At 43.4% G+C, this 18076-nt stretch overlaps 1 protein-coding gene across 1 annotated transcript in view; it reads right to left on the bottom strand.

Moving 5' to 3' along the window:
- Window positions 1-11151, bottom strand: part of LOC124290140 (alpha-(1,3)-fucosyltransferase C-like) — a 32757-nt gene extending 21606 nt beyond the window's left edge. The window contains exon 1 of the mRNA XM_046726833.1: window positions 10943-11151. The gene's annotated coding sequence lies outside the window, so the exon portion shown is untranslated. The remainder of the gene's footprint in view (window positions 1-10942) is intronic.
- Between the last annotated feature and the right edge of the window lie 6925 nt (window positions 11152-18076).

Consider the following 18076-nt stretch of genomic DNA (forward strand, 5'->3'; position numbering starts at 1 on the left):
ACCTTCACAGGTTGTTTTCAATTACAGACTTATAAGTCGTGCAAGATTGCAGTTTGCATGCAGTGTGATTGCCGCCTGTACACTTTTGCATAATGTTTGTGAACTGCACAACCAGATGTATGATGACAAGTAGGATGAGCACGAGGAGGAGGAGGAGGATGAGCACGAGGATGAGGAGGATCCTGGGCATCATGATGACCCTGCTGACGATCAGGTCACCACGTCCATCAAGGTGGCATGCAGGTCTAGCGAACATGGTATATTTTCATCTGAGAATGAACCGGTTAACCTTACAATTATATTGCAGTAGAAATGTACTATTAAAATAATGTGAAGAGACGGTAGGTAATAAACGTTCTGTTAGTACAGAAAGTCGGTTGTTGGCTGCTTTTTACTGTTATATGCCAGAAACGAATCCAGGACAAAATCCACCAGGACAAAATCCACCTGGACAAAAATCCACCCCAAAATTACAACCTAGGACAAAATCCACCCGGACAAAATCCACCAAGGACAAAATCCACCCCTAATAAAATCCACCCTAAGAAAAAAACAAACTAATGACATGTTTATTCACAGAAATGAATTTTATTCATATCAGTCATTCATAATTGATAACAAAAACAACCAAAATACATAAGTAAGCACATTTTTGTCCATTTTTTTGTTAAGAAGAGGTGGATTTTGTCCGGGGTGGCAATTTTGGGGTGGATTTTGTCCGGGTGGATTTTGTCCGGTCACCGCCAGAAACAACTATATGTATCAGCTACACATGACCGCTAATCAAGCACACCCACTCTTTAGGCCAACATGTGAGCCATTGCTTTTGAGATAGTGTGTAAAGCACATGCTTTGTCTATTCCAGTGATAGAGTATGATGGTCTGTTTGGACCAAAATTATGTAAATTGCCTTTGGATTCAGGTGGTGCAAAACTAATGTTCATGTGTATATGTCGGTTAAGTCATTTGCTTACTGTTTGATAGTCACATCGGATGTTGGTCTCAAATAATTCCCTCCGTTCATTTTCTTAAATTCAACTTTAATTATTTCTGTAAGTTAGCAGCTTGTTTGCAGGCATATTATCTGACTGTGGGTAACCTATGACGTGGTACTCGCTGAACTGACGTTATACGGTTAACACGCACGGTTACTTATCAGCATAAGTCCAGGCTTGGGGGCATTGATGTTTAGATACTGCTGTCATATATGTCAAGTGCTAAAGCCTTGAAACAATACACTTACTTCTGAGTTTAACAACTCGTCATATCTCCGCAATATCGCCATCACGACGGCGATCGGAAAGAACGTCACAGTCACAATAACGGTATTTCCTGTGACTTTCTTTCCTACATTCATGATGACAGCGTTGACAATTACAGCACGTTACAAATTTATTTTACAAAATGGGGCACATAACCAAAATCCTCTCTTCAGGTTAGAATGATACCTTGTGAGACGGAATTAAGATTTTTAAACATCAAAATATAACTTGATATACACATCCGGTTTTTTTTGCTATGCGTTCGCATGACACAAATACTGACTATGTAAATTTACACATGAGTAAATATACATTTACTTGACCTGCTGACCACAGCAAATTTGCAAATTTGCTCCTTGTGTAAATATACCCTCGTGTTCGAATGACACGTTTACACACGTGTGTATTTTTTACGTGGTGTGTAAATTAGCTTACGTGTGTAAACAGCTTTACGCGAACGGGGTATATAGTCTGCAATGGTGGTGACTGTAGATATTTAACTACAAAACAAACACATAGCATCCTCGATTGCCTGGTGTGGGTTTGCGTTTGTTTACGAGGAGGAAACTGCATCAAAAGCAGGAATACCTGAAATACTTGACACATGTGTCTCTCAATAGATGCTGTCTGATTAAAAGCTTCAATATAAAGCACACTTAATTATTTTCCGCATTTGATTGCTTAATAATAAGTGAGTGAGTTTAGTTTTACGTCGCTTTTAGCAATATTTCAGCAATATCACGGCGGGGACACCAGTAATGGGTAACCATGTGGGGAATCGAACCCGGGTCTTCGGCATGACGAGCGAACGCTTTAACCGCTAGGACACCCCTCCGCCACTGATTGCTTATAAAGAGACTGAAAGGCACTATATCACCTTATTCGAATTATATTTCCCAGAACGTGTTGGCTTAATTTGACATGTTTTTATTAAGTTTGGATTTGATTTGCTGACGATATATTCAATGTGAAGAAAGATTTATTCTAACTCTGTGGACAGACTGTTGCCAGTGAGTGAGGTTAGTTTTACACCCGCTTTTTGCAATATTACAGCAATATTACGGCAGGGGACACCGGATATTCGCTTCACATATTGTACCCATGTGGGGAATCGAACCCGGGTCTTCGGCGTGAAGAGCGTACGCTGTAACCACATAGCTATCCCACCTCACCCGCTATCGAGCGAATGTAGTGGAGTGTGTATGCGTGTGTGTGCATGTGTTGTGATGTGTTACTGGGGAAGCGTGTTATATATAAAAGTGAAGTGTGTGTGTGTGTGTGAGTGTGTGCACGTATGTGTGTGAGAATACCTCTGTTACCAATATGTTTCACAAGGATGGTTTTGTCTGTTTCATTTCATAAGCGCTACAAGCTCGTTCCAAGTGAAGACTGAATTTATCATAAAGACACTGAAAGACGAACAGTGTCCAGTTTGATGACACAATCAGTGAAAGACGAACAATGTCGGATTGATGACACAGTCAGTGAAAAACGAACAATGTCCGGTTTGATGAAACAGTCAGTGAAAGACGAACACTGTCCGGTTTGATGACACAGTCAGTGAAAGACGAACACTGTCCGGTTTGATGACACAGTCAGTGAAATACGAACAACTGTCGGATTGATGAAACAGTCAGTGAAAGACGAACACTGTCCGGTTTGATGACACAGTCAGTGAAAGACGGACACTGTCCAGATTGATGACACTCAGTGAAAGACGAACACTGTCCGGTTTGATGACACAGTCAGTGAAAGACGAACACTGTCCGGTTTGATGACACAGTCAGTGAAAGACGAACACTGTCCGGTTTGATGACACAGTCAGTGAAAGACGAACACTGTCCGGTTTGATGACACAGTCAGTGAAAGACGAACACTGTCCAGTTTGATGACACAGTCAGTGAAAGACACACACTGTCCGGATTGATGACACAGTCGGTGAAAGACGAACACTGTCCAGTTTGATGACACAGTCAGTGAAAGACGGACACTGTCCGGATTGATGAAACAGTCAGTGAAAGACGAACACTGTCCGGTTTGATGACACAGTCAGTGAAAAACGGACACTGTCCGGTTTGATGACACAGTCAGTGAAAGACGGACACTGTCCGGTTTGATGAAACAGTCAGTGAAAGACACACACTGTCCAGTTTGATGAAACAGTCAGTGAAAGACGAACACTGTCCAGTTTGATGAAACAGTCAGTTAAAGACACACACTGTCCGGTTTGATGAAACAGTCAGTGAAAGACACACACTGTCCAGTTTGATGAAACAGTCAGTGAAAGACACACACTGTCCAGTTTGATGAAACAGTCAGTGAAAGACACACACTGTCCAGTTTGATGAAACAGTCAGTGAAAGACACACACTGTCCAGTTTGATGAAACAGTCAGTGAAAGACACACACTGTCCAGTTTGATGAAACAGTCAGTGAAAGACACACACTGTCCAGTTTGATGAAACAGTCAGTGAAAGACACACACTGTCCAGTTTGATGAAACAGTCAGTGAAAGACACACACTGTCCAGTTTGATGAAACAGTCAGTGAAAGACACACACTGTCCAGTTTGATGAAACAGTCAGTGAAAGACACACACTGTCCAGTTTGATGAAACAGTCAGTGAAAGACACACACTGTCCAGTTTGATGAAACAGTCAGTGAAAGACACACACTGTCCAGTTTGATGACACAGTCAGTGAAAGACACACACTGTCCAGTTTGATGAAACAGTCAGTGAAAGACACACACTGTCCAGTTTGATGAAACAGTCAGTGAAAGACACACACTGTCCAGTTTGATGAAACAGTCAGTGAAAGACGAACACTGCCCAGTTTGATGACACAGTCAGTGAAAGACGAACACTGTCCGGTTTGATGACACAGTCAGTGAAAGACGAACACTGTCCAGTTTGATGACACAGTCAGTGAAAGACGAACACTGCCCAGTTTGATGACACAGTCAGTGAAAGACGAACACTGTCCGGTTTGATGACACAGTCAGTGAAAGACGAACACTGCCCAGTTTGATGACACAGTCAGTGAAAGACGAACACTGTCCGGTTTGATAACACAGTCAGTGAAAGACGAACACTGCCCAGTTTGATGACACAGTCAGTGAAAGACGAACACTGCCCAGTTTGATGACACAATCTTCTAGGTCCACTACATTTTGGACTTATGATAACAATAACGTTCTCATTTATTACGTTTTTCCGCCTTTAATTACCATCCGGCTCAAGAAGAATTTTCTATATGGCATCAATACCAATAGGTCTCCGGCATATCCATCAATACCAATAGGTCTCCGGCATATCCATCAATACCAATAGGTCTCTAAAACAGTCGTCATTATTTCTCTCTCTTCGTGATCCCCAAAACGTTTTACTATGTAGTTTTTAGGTTCTAAATTTATTCATATCAATTCATAAATTGCAGCCAATTTGACGTTCAATATTAACTCATTCACGTTTTACCCTTTTCTTATGGTTAGCTTACAAGTGTTAAGTAATGGAAGTATTCTCACTAAAAGCCGCCATGCTGTCGTTTGACAATTCCGATTCTTAGGTTCATATGATTATAAGCCCGTGTGTTTTAAGACAGCAGCTTGAAAAAAGGCCAATGCCCATTTGATTGACCTTAATGACGCCGCCACTGACCTGACACGCTGGCCACGGACTGTCGGTACCTAACATTAATACCCCCATTTCACTGGGCCGCGGCATAATTGCGGAAGCAAAAATGGTCCCATCCGCAAATTGTCCGAAAATATTCCCCAATCTTCCGCTGCTTTCCTCCAGGGAATACAGTTATTATGCAAGTGTTCCTCGTCTTCCGTAATGTTCCGGTAGGCCAACATTTTCCGCAAACGAGCTTTTGAACATGTTCAAAAGCACGTTCACGGAACAAAATTCCGTCGGTGTTCCGTGGGGTCAAAGGTCAATCCGTATGTATTCCGCCCTTTCCGCAAGTTGTTCGTATTCATTCCTTATATGAACGCACATACCGCAAGTATTCCGCTAACCTTCCTTCCCTTTCCGTGTGATGTAATACGGCCACGGATTAATTGCGTTCACGCACGGATGAAAACGGAATACTCTCGCTCACACACGGAAGGCACGGAATACACACGGAACACCGCGGAAGAATTACGCACGTAACGAGGAACATGGAGGAATGTTCACGGAACGTTCACGGAATGGTCGCGGAACACAATGAACGTTTGCGGAAGACTATAGGAAAATACGGAACACTTGACTGTCTGCCATTCATTTGCAAGACATCTAAGGTGCAAGTCACTATGCCAAGAGCCAGGAAGAAGTGTACCAAGAGAAGGAGGTCATAATGCACATGACATTGATGCAAAATCAGATGTTGCTGGTGTTGTTGAAACTGATGCCGCCACTGCCCCTAGCAAAATGCCCAGTTTACATTAAACTCTCTTTTATTGTGTTCATATTCTTTTGTCCGACACTGAATGGTAATGATGTCCAGCTATCAACACATAAGTCACAAGTAGAGTTTCGCTGTTTCATGGCCTCTACAGTGTCTCTAATGGGACCCATCACATTGGACAAATCATGCATATTGGCCCTCTGACGCCACTGCCCAGGGATGATGTTGTGGTCATCGTCTTCTCTTTCTTCAAGTGCATCCTGGTCGGCAGTGTACCTCGTCCTCATGATGTTGTGAAGGCAGACAGCAGCTTCAACCATACTTCCCACGACGTCTGGTCCTTGTTGCAGTGTAGATAGAAGGCATTGCCAGCGATTGGCCAAGATGCCAAATGCATTCTCACCGACTCTGGGTGCTCTGGATATCCTGTAGTTGAACACCGATTCTTCCTCTGTAAGGTCTCGTCTGGAGTATGGCTTCATGAGGTACTTTCTGAGGGCAAAGCATCGTCCCCCAGAAGGAAGTATGGCGTGTCAGCGTCGTCGTATGGGAGTGGTTCAGGTCTGGGGAAGTTGATGGTTTCGTCGTCAATGCATTCTTTAAGCCCCGAGTCGTTGAACATCTGGGCATCAAACATGTGGCCCATCCCACCGACATCTATCCACAGGAACCTGTAGTTGCCGTCTACCAGTACTAACAGAACGATGGAGAAGAAGCCCTTGTACTTATGGTACAAGCTTCCCACATGATGGTGGTTTTCGAATGGCGACGTGCTTCCCATCCAGGGCTCCCATGGCATGTGGTAGGTTCCATTTATCCTGGAACTCCCAGCTGAGCGATCTCCATTCCTGCTCAGTATGTGGACACTGTATTACTTCGTCTTTGTAGTGATCGATGAAAGCCTGACAGACCTCGGGTAGGAAGCTTGCGATGGTGTGGCGAGATACACTGAAGTTGTAGGCCAGAGTTGGATACTTGTCGCCAGAAGCCAGGTGATGCAAGGTGACAGCTAGTTTCAGACTAGCGCTGAGTGCACTTCTGAAGTTGGTGTCCTTCTTTGTCAGTCGGGGAGCAAGACTATGAGCAACTCGTCAAAGAGGTTAGGTGGGACCCGGAGATAATTGAAGAAGGATTGCTTGTCTTCGAAACGGAGCTCTACCATGAGATTGTCATAGTTCCCAAGACCAATTCTTCGTTCCATCCTCAGCCATGGACGTACCCAGAAGCGTTTGGGCGTGTATGCCCTTCGCCTTTGCCGTCTTCTGCGGTGTATGACTATGTCACGTTGGATATGTTCTATTCGTGAAACAACAACAGCAGGTGGAGCAACTCCAAGTTAGCCTTCTCTGTAGTTTGACCCATTTGGAGGAGCTTCATGAAGTGTTTCAAGTACGTCTTCACTTGCAAAATTGAGCTTCCTTGGTCGAATCCGCGTATTATAGGCGGAATAAGGTGAAAATCCTTTGATCTTTGCTGACTTCATCCGCAGAAATGACGCGTTCGTTCCGATATTAAACGTGGTTGAGGAGGGTCTTCCGCATTCATTCCGGCTATAACGCAAAAATTCCAATGTTATTCCGCAATTCTTCCGAAGTTCTTCCTTCTCAAACGGATTAGTGCCGTAGCTATTCCCCCAATGTTCCGTGGTTTCCGTATGAGTTCCTCTAACACTCCGAAAGTCTTCCGTAGCATTCCGCACACATTCCTACTTGTTCCGCATTTCTTCCGTGGGGTATTCCTCAATTAATCCTAGGTTCTACCGTAGTTTTGCGGCAATTGCTCCGTATATTCCGTAAGCGTTCGGAATGTATTCCGAAGGAATATCAAAATACAATTTTCCGTAGGATTTTAACCAATTTTCCGTGCAAAAATGCCGAAGACTATGCGTAGACTCCATTCCGCGCACATCCGCGACGATCCTTCCCTGCCGCCGTCCAGGGAAATAGGGGTATAAAGAAGCTGCTATTTGGAAGACTGACTGGTGGTACACTGGTGTGCGTTCATTTTACATTATCACGGTATTGTATCATCGGGGTGCCACGGTACCATTTGCCATGGAATCTGTGTTTTTATCAAAGAGTTGTTTTCACGCGTGTTTGTTGTGAAACAACCGCAACTTTCATTCATTTTCACAGACTGACTGACTGCAGGCTAGCTGTATAAAATCTGGGGTAACATACCTTTTGTATTCATGAGGCTGAACCACACAATGAAAATAATCCTCACAATAGTCTCGGTAAGAAATTTGATTTAAAATGATCATGAGCTCGCTGGTCTGTGCCTACCGCCTCTTTCACCATGAAAGAGTTTTGTACCAGGTCTAGTGCACATGTAAAATATAGAAAGATCTTTTCCATAATCATAATAGATATCTTCGCATGCCAGACTGCAGGTTGTCAACTCCGCAATATTCCAACTATATGGCGGCCTCTCCCAAAAACGAAACGGAAAGGTGATATTGATACATGAAATTTCAAATATTTTTCAAAATTAGTGTTTGAATGAGTGAGTGAATTTAGTTTTACGCCGCTTATAGCAATATTCCAGCAATATCACGGCGGGGGACACCAGAAATGGGCTTCACTTATTGTACCCATGTGGGGAATCGAACCCGGGTCTTCGGAGTGACGAGCGAACGCTCAGTGTTTGAGGGTTAAAATCACGCCATTATAACGCTGGTTTGTGTACATGAAACGAATGTACAGCGCAAATACTCATCTTCGAAAACTTTAATGCACCTCTACGTTCGAAGATATTGAAAGTGGTCTGCAATGTACACTTGCAGTTCTGAGGAACCGTCAGCATTGTCTATGTAAGGCTATTTTGCTCACATTGCCATTGGACGTTTGGATTCATGGGAGGCTCAATCTCAATATTCACCAGAGTACCATCATTTATTTATGCGACCTATATCAACAAACAATTCTACGCAAGATCGATCTCGTAGTGGTAGACCTCAGATTACCACTGCAGCGCAGGATAGGAACATCCGGGTACTTCATCTGCCGAATCGCACTGTGACAGCAACTGCAAGTGCATTGTCTGTTTTGAGGGAAGTGTTGGCGCAAACCATTCGAAAATCGTTTACGAGAAGCCGGACTTCGAGCCAGAAGACCCTATTTGGGTCCTGTACTGCGACGACTACATCGACGTCGACGTGTCTGACTGGCGACGTGTATGGTTCAGTGACGAATCCCCTTTTTACTGCTTCAGTGCCGTGATGAAAGAGTACATGTCTATCGTTGATGAACGTTTTGCCAAGAACTGTGTCGCCCAGATTGACCGATATGGTGGTGAGAGCGTCATGTTGCGTGGGGAAATATCCTACATGCAGAAATCTAACTTGTTGTGCCTTCAGGGCAATTTAAAATTCGGTAAAGAGACGACATCATAAGGAGTCACATGGTTCCAATCATTGACTGCCACTCGTGCGTACGTTAATCAGTGGAATAAACAGTGGCGTAAGCATGTTATTTTCAAATAATCATCTTTCTTGAAGAATATTAATGTATAATTTCTTAAATAGATCAGTCAAATCTACAAGGATGATTCCAAACAAGGAGGGGTAAAATTTACATGCAAACTTCGGAAGCGTTTCTACATTCTAAAAATTGGTCTTCAGTAACCCATGCTTGTCTCCCTTGAAGATCCGGGTTAGAATTGGTCTTCAGTAACCCATGCTTGTCGTAAGAGGCGACTAACGGGATCGGGTGGTCAGGCTCACTGACTTTGTTGGCATGTCATCGTATCCCAAATGCTTAGATCAATACTCGTGATGTTGATCACTGGAATATGTCTGGTCCAGACTCGATTATTTACACACCGCCACCATATAGCTGGAATATTGCTGAGTGCGGCGTTAAATAACCAACCAACATTCTATAAAATCGAGCAGTTATTCAATATCATATAAACAAGCTGATCAGCTGATTGCAACGTACACAATGCGTGTAATGGGGAATAAGGGGAAATCATTTTCTATGATGAAGGAAGCAAGAATTAATCAACCAGAATGCCAATCTACTGGCGACATAAGCTTGGAAAATACAGGAAAACAAAAAATAAGACCCTTCTGTGGCATAGTCACCAGGACTAGATTTATACATTCACGTCATTGTTTTCAACTGGAACCTAGCTGAATTACAAGGTGGTCAGATGTAATACTCTTCTTTCGTGTGGTGCACTGGATTATCTGGTCCATTGTTTACAGACCGCGTCGTTCAGCTGGACAATACAGCAGAATGCGGCGTCAAACAAATACATACTTATGGCATTGTCCGACATATACAAATCTTTGAAGGACATTTAGAAATTGAATGCATAAGAGACCTGACCAAGGAGCAAGCATACACTCCGAAACATCGTGTTATTCACAATAAAGAAGTTGACATCCATTACTTATTCCCCCGGTGGGTGTGGGGAGAGAAACAACCAATCACCGTCTGATATGTGGGTTGCCTTCAAAGAGTTGCTGGCGACCCTTCACCATTTGAACCCTTTACTCCTCCACCCGGTAACTAAAAGAGTTGTTTGCATGTCTAATGGTCTGAGTGGAGGAACAGGTTCTGTGACAACTCGGTTTCATATATCGATCGGTTGTATTATGTTCGTTTTTTATAACACAGCCATCACCTCTATATCCTTCATGATGTCACTGCAACTTCCCGCTGAAGAAAATATCAATTATTGTGTTTGCCAACAATTGATGTCTTTATATTGGGCTAGGTCGTCGAAAGCTCGGGTACGTGTGGTTGTCATAGTAACGCACAGTACTATAGCAGGTACAACCATTTTATGTCGAGGTGTCGTGCAATGCCAAGTGTATGTGTGGCCAAGCAGGTCCAGCGTGACACATAACCCACCCAAACCTGGTCACATTGTGACGAGACGGTGCAATATCGAGTTGCCTCCCCAGGATTACTGTAGTTCTCGCCCCAATCAACGTTATTCTCGCGTGACATTCTTGTACGTTTAAAAATATATTTACGTTTAAAAAAATGCTAAATGAGACGATATCATTTACGTTGGCGGATCCAGGAATTTTCAGGGGGTAGGGGTGGGGGGTTCGAACCCTCCTTGGCTCGGCCAATGCAAAACATGTCTTTAGTGTGGTCTTTAGTCATTTTCAAAAGAGAGTTGGGGGTGGGGGTTCGTACCACCCCTCAATCCCTCGGATCCGCCAGTGATGTACGACCTTTGTGACAGATCATTTATATATACGTAGAGATTGCTCTACTTACCAGGTGAGGTGAGGTGAAATTGGGTTTTACGTCGTGCTCTACTTACCAGAAGAAATCACGCAGCTCCACGCTGTTGTGCACGACAGGCGAGATGAACCCAGTTACCGGTAGGCCAGTTAGCCACAATAGGATTTCACTCACCGGAAGTTTACACAACGTTTATAATCATGTGTCCTCTTTAAATGGGTTAGTTTGTCATAATCCATGTATCTGTCAGTATAATGATTAAAGCCGTGAGGCCTGTCTTCGTCAACTACAACTTCAGTCCTTACGTCAGGATACTGAAGCCTGTACTCTGTACTGTTTATTATGTAAATGCAGTGGGTGTTGACGGTGTGAAACCAGGTTGGTTCGCGAGGCTGTAGGAAGGCTGTCAGCGATGTAAACAGTCAATTCTGAATGACTAAGCAAATTGTTAAGAAATCCAAGTACAGTTTACAATGCGAGGATGGAAGGAAGGTGTGTCTGGTGTATAGTAAAATCTAACTATCCAGCCGCATGGGGCGACGGGATAGCCCAGTGGTTAAAGCGTTCGTTCGTCAGGCTGAAGACCCGGGTTCGAATCCCCACATGGTTACAATGTGTGAAACCCATTTCTGGTGTCCCCCGCCGTGATGTTGCTGGAATATTGCTAAAAGCGGCGTAAAACCAAACTCACTCACTCACTCACTTTCAAGGCTTCCTATAAAGAAAGCAAAGCTTTCTATTCAGAGCGAATAATCCGTACCCTTAAAAACATATTATTGACAAAGATATACACGACATGATTGGTCGTCGTGTTTAACTAAGGGATCCTCCTGTACAGAACCTGGCCCAATTGGAAGCTCCTTTACACGAGGAGTGGCGTAGACTGCCTGTTACGACGTAAATTGTAATAAAAACGCAAATTGTAATACTTGCAGCAAATTGTAATAAACTTGACGTAAATTGTAATAAAAACGTAAATTGTAATAAAAATTGACGTAAATTGTAATACGCAAATTGTAATAAAAAATTGCCGTAAATTGTAATAATTTTCGTTGCGGTAAAATGTAATAAATATTTACGTAAATTGTAAGAACTGTTTTAATCCTTCGTAAATACGCGGGTGTTTGTTTTTCGTTGCATTTCATACATCAAATAAGCTTGTTAGGGCGATAATTCAAGAAAGAAATGATGGATTTTGTTCAAATTTTGTACCAAGGTATATTGGCGAGATTCACCGACACAAATGAAATGAGTGACCTTGAGATAATTTTCAAGGTCACAGCAAAAATTTGAAGGTTTTGCCAATATAAAGATTGTTAGCGCGATAACCCAAGAAAGAACTGACAAATCTTAGCCAAATGACGAAAATGATATTCGTCCTGATATATAATCGATATAAAATCTCTTACTGTCCTTCTGTATCATGCCTTTTCGCAAATATCTTTTGAGGTTTTGATATGCATACATGTAAAGTGGGATGGGGTGGGAGTTGGTTTCTAACGGGTATATCAAATCAAATCAAATCAAATTAGACATTTGTATAGCGCTACATATCCAGAGTCCTGCTCATGTGCCTTGAGGCTGACAGATAATATGTAGAAAAATAAAACATAAACACAGCGGCATTTGTATCATATTCTAGGTGAGGCTGACTACTATTTGAACGTCCCTCGTAGTTATACCCGAACACCCACCCACCTCTCCGACTCTACATGCATGCAAGTGTGTTAGATATACCCGTAAGAAACCCACCCCCACCCCATCCCACTTTATATTTATACATATTAAAACCTCAAAAGATATTTGCGAAAAGACATGATACCGAGGACAGTAGGAGATTTTATATCGATTATATATCAGGACGAATATCATTTTCGTCATTTGGCTAAGATTTGTCAGTTCTTTCTTTGGTTATCGCGCTAACAATCTTTTTTTTGGCAAAACCCTCAAATTTTTGCTGTGACCTTGAAAATTATCTCAAGGTCACTCATTTCACTTGTGTCGGTGAATCTCGCCAATATACCTTGGTACCAAATTTGAACAAAATCCATCATTTCTTTCTTGAGTTATCGCCCTAACAAGCTTATTTGATGTATTTCACAATAGGGTGGTCTAACTTTGTATATGCCATTGTGCGTAAGTGTGCGTAGTGTGCGTAAGTGTGCGTAGTGTCAACGTTGAATATACGAGCTCTTCCTAATGCCGGGAAACGAGTGGTTTGAAAATATGAATTTTAGACAGACACAAGTGTGCATTAAACAAGGAAATACTCATGCGGAGACATACTAAATTTGTGTAAATATTTTATGAATAGCAAAAATAATTTAACGTTTTTAAGAAATATTTTGAAAACGATAAGCGTATCAACTAACTGCTTCCTGTAAACACCATTTATTAATCCTTTCTATGTATTTCTCACAAACCCCGTCTTTCTGTGTTAGGTAAAGGAGGCCATAGCATCTCGTAGTAGCACAGCGCATACATGTAGATTATATGAGTGAGTTTACAAACTCCCCCAAATAGGTCCGCATGAAGCTATGATCTAATTACAATTACACTGTGTTATATACTAAAAAATTTCGACAGCCAAATTGTATTGATTCGTATTTCGGTACAACGTGGGTAGGTATTTCTATGGGGTTGAAATGCCAAAATAACAGTTCCCAAATCACGACAGTTGCAATGCAGAAAACGTTATACGTCACCTTCTTCATTCAGATATGTTTTAACCTCTTACACCTGTACCTATAGAGAGCCGAAGCACATCGGTTCTACTGCTAGTATGTGCAGCAGCCTCTGCGCCCGAGTTTAAAGCATTAGCTTATCCAAACTTAAAGAATTCGATCTTAGCGGAGATCGATGTCTTTAATCCACTCCGTCTTACAATCGCGCTGAGATCGGTGAGTGAAAGTGGAGAAGGATAGTTGTAGGCTATAGCCATTATAACATTGTGCGTTGGCTCATGAGATCGATTGTGATTAAAGATTGCTCTGTAAATGTTGGCCCACGACCAGCCAGCAACTAGTCAGCAACTAGTCACTCGATCGATACCACCTCAACCACACGACCAGGCCACCACAGCACCACCACGACAACCACCGACCACCACTAGTCACTCGAACCACCTCGCGATACGGCCACCACGACCACCGACCAGCCAGCAACTACGGCCACCAGTCACTCGATACGGCCACCACAACCACCACGACAACCACTACCACCTCAACCACCACGACCAGCCAGCAACTAGTCACTCGATACGGCCACCACAACAACCATGGCCGCCACTGCTGCCACCACAACCACCACGACAACCACTACCACCTCAACCACCACAACCAGCCAGACCAGCCAGCAACTAGTCACTCGATACGGCCACCACACGACCAGCCACCAGTCACTCGATACGGCCACCCGACCACCATGGCCGCCACCACGACCACCAACCTACCACTCGATACCACCAACAACCACCACGAGCCAGCACCACGGCCACCACAACCACCACCACTGCCACCACAACCACCACGACCGCCAGCACGACCACCTCAACCACCACGACAGCCAGCAACAACTAGTCACTCGATACGGCCACCACAACCACCATGGCCGCCACGACCAGAACCACCAGCACGACCACTACCACCTCAACCACCACGACCGCCCACCTCCACCACCACCACCACTACCACCGCAACACCACGACCACCACCGCCACCGCGACCACCACTACCACCACGACAACCACTACCACCACGACCACCACTACCACTACAACACCACGACCACCGCGACCACCACTACCACTACAAAACCACCACGACAACCACTACAACCACCTCAACCACCTCCAACCACCACTACCGCCACTACCACTACCGCCACCACGACCACCACAAACTAACAACATATATATACTCATAGCAACGAATAAGGGAACACATGAAAGTACAAGTGTTCCTTTATTTATTTCCAGACTTTCACCCACAGTTCAATATATACCTTGTGAAGAATAATGTCCTGGTTGATTCTGATATTTATCTAGATGGTGTGATATTGACTATATTGACTGATGTCTGCCACCTTATTTATTCACCACTCAGATGAATATATACTGAACATCATTGAAAACGCACCACCTGTAAATTTTGAAATATGATAATAGGATTGTTTTGAGAGTGAATATGAACGTTGGAAATGTTGTTAATAACACAAAAGACAATAAATAATGCTGTACAGTAAAGCCCGAACACATCATGGAACACATCACATGACAACAACAAAATTCATGCACTACACACACACACAAATTGCATGTGTAAAACATGCTGGTTAGGAGTATAAATGACCGTCTCATTTTAGCTGTACCTCCGCAAGTAAAGTTTATTTTGCAATGCCAAGATTGTCACCAGAGGAACGAGAACGGGCGTTGGGCATGTTGCAGGTTGTCACATCAAGCAGGATTATTGCCAGACGATTTGGTTGCCATCATTCCACCATCATAAGACTTGCCAACAGGTACCAACAAACAGAAACCACCAGGGACCGTCAACGTCCTGGCCAGGAACGTGTTACCACCCCTCGCCAAGATCGAGACATTGTTCGGCGCCATATTCGGGATCGTACGTTGCCGGCTGCCAGAACCGCCAACGCTGTCCAAGGCCGACGTGGTTTGATCAGTGCTTCCACCGTCCAACGCTGTCTCCGTGCGGCAGGATAACGGTGTCGACGCCCTTATTATGTTGGACCCATCTTGACTGATAGACATCGCCGTGAACGTCGACGATGGGCTGAACAGCATCGTTTGTGGTTGTTACAACGTTGGCATGGTGTTGTGTTCTCCGACGAGTCACGTGTTCATTTGCGAAATGCTGACGGGCGTCTACGGGTATGGCGTCGACGGGGAGAACGTTACCATCAGGACTGTGTTGTGCAAACAGATCGGTGGGGTGGAGGCAGCATTATGGTGTGGGGAATGATCAGTTATCATCACAAAACCGCTCTGGTAGTTTGTCGTGGCAGAGGGAATGCTCTTTACTACCGTGACACCATTCTTCAGAACAACGTCGTTCCCTTCTTTAACCAACATCAAGATCTGCACACATTCCAGCAGGACAATGCTCGAGCGCACACTGCACGTGTTACTTCCATGGCCTGCATTGTCACCAGATTTGTCTCCCATTGAACACTTGTGGGATTACATCGGCCAACGCCTCTCATAGATCAACAACCTTGGGGAACTTGAGAATGCCTTGCAACAAGAGTGGAATGCATTGCCTCAAAACATTATTCAGAGACTTATCAGTTCAATGAAGAGACGTTGCACAGCTTGTGTTGCTTACGGTGGTCATACACGTTACTGACTTTCCAATTTGACTCCATCTTTCTTTCATGGTCAGCTGAATTAAAACTTCACTGTTTTGATGGATTGGTTCTTGTTTCTTTTCTTTACCAATCATTGGACTACAAAAGTATGTAAAATTTACACCGACTGCTCATTTATGCCCTTGGAAATCCAAACTAATACAGGTGGTGCGTTTTCAATGATGTTTAGTATATTAGATGGAGACTCGATTCAATACCTAAAAACACAAGGTCGGGTCTTTTAATAAACCAGACAAAGTATACAGTACAAAAATACTATGTATATTTACACACACATTGGTCAGACGTTTCACATGATTGCTTCACTCAGCCATTTATCATCCCCTCAGAGCGAATCTTTTGAATCTCTTGTTTATTGTTTTACGCTACGTTTAGCAGTATTCGGGACATGGCGGAGGTCTGTAATTAATGGAGTATTGAACAAACTACCTGGTGGATGATTGACCTCATGAGCATCGATCCATCGATCACGACGTCAACGTCCACTGGAGACATTCAGGCAGACAGACAAAAGATTCGATTGTAATGAGACTCAGTCAAACCTGGCCACCGAGCCTGACCGTTTGATCAATGGCGGTTTGGTTCACTGAATCCTTAAGGTTTCAACCCCCTGAACTAATTGAGAAGTCCGTTTTGACTGAGAAGCGTCAGTTTTGTTTGTGAAGTGACCTTTGAGGAAGTCATACCAAGGTCCTAAATGAGTGAGTGAGTATGGTTTTACGCAGCTTTTAGCAATATTTCAGCAACATCACGACGGGGGACACCAGAAATGGCCTTCACACATTATACCCATGTGGGGAATCGAATCCGCGTCTTCAGAGATTGCCGCTCTGGATCCGCCTCTGATGAGGAATTCAGGGATTCGTGTCGGGAACCTGACACTGACTTATAGCTGTGATGTAATGGGCGAAACACAACCGATACGTGTGACGAGTTTTTATAAACAGTCTGCAATATGGCAAGATGCAGAATGACCGCTGGTTATTCGATCAAACAACAACAGCAAAGATACCGGTGATCACCATCAAACGTTTTGGGTTTTTTTGTCCCCCATCGCAACGCGGAACGGGTGAATATGTATTCAACAGCGTCTGTCCGTACGTACGTCCAGATTCTTGTTAACGCAATATCTCGAGGAACTATTGTACCAAATGTACCAAATTTGGTGACATCCTACATTGGGGGATTACGCAGACACCAGTCGATTATGGTGACCTTGACCTTATCTTCAAGGTCACCAAGCCACTTTGACCACTTTTTAAACACTTGTTAACGCGATTTCTCATGAACTGTTGTACCCAATGTTTTCAAATTTGGTGACAGCCTACATTTCGGGATTACACAGACACCAGTCGATTTTGGTGACCTTGTTCAAATTCAATCCTCCCAGTAAAATTCGACATTTAAATTAAGACGTAGAGCAGTGTCGGGAATTACCGAATAGCTAACACCTATATTTTCATAATTGTTTTAACTCATGTCGACTCGTCTGAACACCCTTGTCACGCTATTACGAACAGTCATGTCGGGTTATTGCTAACAAACGATGTGCCATAAACATTTAGTTGTGACCAAAGTGTCATTGCTTCGACAAATTATCGTTTGTTTTCAATCGTGTACAGAAGGGTAATATACTCTTACGACATTCCTGTTACTGAAATGTGCAAATTATGAAATGTTCAGTAACAGGAACGAGGAAAGGGTCTCTTGATCAGTAGAATTTTCAAAGAACGAATTGACGTCAATGTACTGAAATTCTAACAAGGATGTAACTGACACAAACTATGGCCCCAGATTCCAAATAAGCCACGATATCAGTTACAACTGT

This window comes from Haliotis rubra, unplaced genomic scaffold (assembly GCF_003918875.1).
Source record: "Haliotis rubra isolate DU_JTF1 unplaced genomic scaffold, ASM391887v1 Scf458, whole genome shotgun sequence".
NCBI classification, from domain to species: domain Eukaryota; kingdom Metazoa; phylum Mollusca; class Gastropoda; order Lepetellida; family Haliotidae; genus Haliotis; species Haliotis rubra.